The sequence below is a fragment of the Humulus lupulus genome, chromosome 2 (assembly GCF_963169125.1).
Source record: "Humulus lupulus chromosome 2, drHumLupu1.1, whole genome shotgun sequence".
In the NCBI taxonomy this organism is placed as follows: Eukaryota; Viridiplantae; Streptophyta; class Magnoliopsida; order Rosales; family Cannabaceae; genus Humulus; species Humulus lupulus.
In genome coordinates, this window is record NC_084794.1 from 222,239,169 (window position 1) to 222,243,175 (window position 4,007).

A 4,007-nucleotide genomic window follows, 5' to 3' on the forward strand; every position below is an offset into this window, starting at 1 on the left:
ATTAAATATGAGAGACATTTAATTTAATTAATTAATGTTAAGTTTGGTGATTAAAACTTAATAAGAGTGAAAAAGGTGTCAAATACCAATTTGGACTTTTCTTCTTATGAAACATTAATAACCTTTATAAAAAAAAAAAAAAAATTGAAATGATCATATATATAGCAAGGGTTGGCCGGCCATGTGGTATTTTAGGGTGGTGTGAACCCAATTTTATAAAGATTAAATCCCATTTAATTAAGAAGTCAAGTGGGCAAGTGGGTAGAAAAGCACTCAAGTGTTTTGTGATATTTTGAAGAGTATTGTGAGCTATTCTAACCCCAAAACCGATCCCCACACTCCCTCATTCACTCTCATCTGATTTTTGAAGACTCTCTCAAGTGTTCTCTCCATTTTCAACCCCAAGAACACCAAAGAAACTTGGAAGCTAAGTCTTGGTCTAAGAAGGGTTTTCCCTAAGGTAAAGTTCCATTAATCTAGACTTTTGTCAAGTTTTAATCATAGAGTTTCAAATAGCTAATTACCTATGTTGTTGGGGGAAGTTGGTTAGGGTTTTTGAAAGGTTTTGGAGGAGCCAAAGCTAATAGGAAGGTCAAAACCTTAAGCAAGAACACCAAAGAGGTAAAAAGTTACTTTTGATGATTTTGTTGTAGGGTTTTTAGTTTTAAGCATTATTTTGTATATTTAATTCTTAAAGTTTCTTGTTGGTGATGTAATAAGGTTATGGTAGTTGTTTAATAATTTTTATGATGCATGTGTATTGATTTTTGAAAATGGGAACCAAAACCCCCAAGGATTTTGTAGGATACCCTAAAACAAAACATGTTTTAAGCTGTGACTTACAAGGGGTCAAGCAGCCACTGTATATTGTTTTTGTAAAATTTAAATTGTACTGTGATGTTGTTGAGATTGAGTACATAAAATTGAGCTTTTGAAACACTAAAAAATGTTTAGAAATGAGTAAGTTATGCTATTTCAAAGTTTAGGTAAAAAACTGTCTTTTCGTATTCTTATTTTCGGAACCAAGTTCGGACAGCCACTGTATAGGGCAAATGAACCTAGTTTTTTCTAAAATTTTGTGGACATATTTCTGGCATAACCTATTATTCCACTGTAAAATTTGGTAATAAAATATTGAACGGTTTGAAAGTTATTAACTGTCAAACTTTGGAAAAAAATAAGGGCTTGAAAATAAGGTCATTTTTACCTCATTGTTGGAAAATGATTTCACCAATCAAAAATGCTCATTTTGATCTAAGATTTTACAAAGACCTAAATGGCATAACAAAAATGGAATGGGAAATTTTGGTAACAATTGGGTAAGTAAATTTCAAGTTATGAAAACGAAGTATGTAGTTAAAAATGTGAAAAATAGGTTTTTCACACTTAGTGTAAAAATGAGATTTTGGAACATAAGGTAAAAAGTAAAATTTTACTTATTTCAAGATATAAATTGGTAAGTCTTGAAATCATATTTCACTAAAATTACCCCTTTGAGTTTAAATGAATTATTTTTATTAAAGAGTTTTTATTCTTTCTAAAAATAAGAGATTTAATTTATTAATAGTTAATAAATTAAAAGAGGGTTTAAAACCCTATATTTTGAGAAAATAATTAAATGAATTATTTTTCTAGTAAGTAAAAATTGATTAATTGCTTTTGGAAAATTAATTAGTCAAGATGAGAAATTTATAACGGTTTTCCTAATTAAGACAAATTAGGCAATTTTCTTAAATCGGTTTTTAGATATTAAAACCTTAAGAAAACTAAAAGGAAAATTTAAAGAGTTTATTTTCTTTAAAAAAAAAATAATTAAGGAATTTATTTGTATTTTCTGGATATAATACCAGCTAAAATCTTACATATTTTAACCGACTAGTCGAAGGTGCGGGTTAATAGCGATACCTTGAAAGAATAAGATTTTTAGCGGGTTGTGGGGAAATACCATTGTGATACCCGAGCCTAGGTATCGAGACCTTAGGATAGGTCTCCCTGAGACTTAGGGTTTAGTCTCGAATATTTTGTATGACTTTCCTTAATAGGTTTAAAACCAAATAAGGATTATAAATCCTTACAAATGACTTTTATTAAAATGACCAAACTGCCCAAAATAATAATAATGAATTATGAGTGCCATAATTAATCCGAGTATACTGTATGGATAACTACAGTATTGGCTAAGCGTAACTGGACTGAACGTTGGAGGGTGAAAACCTGCTGAGCGCTAAGGACTCCAAGCAAGTCAACTTATATTGTATGGCTGCAACATGAAATGATTATTGTCTTGTATGTTATTATAGGGATACATGAATATATATAGGCTGTCATAGAAAGTTGCTTAGAGACATTAGTCTAGTGAGTGCTGATTTAGAAAATATGAACGGTAGAAGTCCGTCATATCCTAGACGGTTGATCCCCGTCACACTGCTTGATTTTATTTATGTCCGGTTCATTACCGCGACGAGTGGCCATGAGATAAGGATAAGCTGGTTAAACCTAGGGGCGCCAAGATAAATGGGACCTAGGGGCCCTCATGCTTACTTAATCATTGGACAATTAGAATCCGAGCAAGTGCTTTGATAAGTTATTCCCGGATAGCAGCCTGAATATTGGCCATTCCGTGAGAGTGCCTAGAGATACTAGGGGTTGCCAAGATTGAGTGAGGCTGAACACCCTAGGGGCAGCTGCTCACTAGCACCACTGATTAACATAGAAGTCTCCGTAAAACCGTGTAAATTGGATTACACTCTTGGATAAGTAGCGATGCCCTAGATAACACGATAGTTACCCTTGATGAGAATATTTATTGGCTAGATCTTAGTGTGGAGACTCGGTTCTCTTTTACAGATTAGCAATTATGTTGGAGGGCGCGTTACACAAGAATTGTTGGAAATTGTCGAGCATTGGTCTCGAATTATGTTGTGATATAATATATCTGCTTGCTCTGGGATTTTCTGAGTGCAGGGATATAATTGTTGATAAGAATTAGTTGCGATATAATATATCTGCTTGTTCTGGGATTTTCTGAGTGCAGGATTTTTATCTAGTTATGAATTAATTTATCCTTGGTTATCAGGCATGACCATAAGTTTGGCAGGACGCTTTAGCGTTCTTGAAATTGATTGTGTAGGGTCCGGATGGGTCCGGAACCCTAATTCTCTATATGCTTTGTTTGAAAGTTGATCTTACTAAGCGTTTTCGCTTACCTAGTTGTTCCATGTTGTAGGTAAGTGCAAGGGCAAGGCAGAGCAGTGAGCGCTGGAGTCTTCCTTGCAAATGTACATGTGGACCGACCTTTTGGGAAGCCGTTTGATTTTTGGAAATGTTGTGTAATTTTCCTAAACTAGGCTCACTCTACTCTTTATAAAACATGTTTGTAACTAAATGTTAAGTATGGCCATACGACTTTTTAAAAAGTTTTTTTTTTACGGGTTTTTGAGACACTTTTGTTAAATGAAAACATTTATATTTCCGCATTATCGAGTCTTGAAAATCCGGGTCGTTACAGTTGGTATCAGAGCTCGAGTTGAGCCGGTTCTGTAGACAACCCACATGTACATTTCTCAAAGATACACCGGCACTCACTGTAAGTACTGTTTCTTCCTTTAGTATGTTGTTTTCTTTTTATTCACCTCAATTCTATAAATTGTAGGTTATGGTCGATATACCTGAGATAGGTGACCCTGTGATAGGAAAACTACCCATGATCCCTTCGCCTAGAATCAATTTTTCTAGAGACTCTTTAACGATGAGAATTCCTTGCCACTTCGAGTACGAATGACGACATTGGCGTGCCATTTGGCAATGTATGCAGTACATGACAGAAGTCTTCAGTAGAGCCAGAGGAGGATCTCGAGCAGTCTGACGAGGATACCGACATAGAGCTGGATATGTTGATGGACAACTTAGATTAGGTTATGCTGTGAGGGTCTTGTTGATACTTTTTGTAAAGACCTTGCAAACCTACTAGGTTGTAGGACTTTGGTGTAGTTGTAGTTGAGAACCCG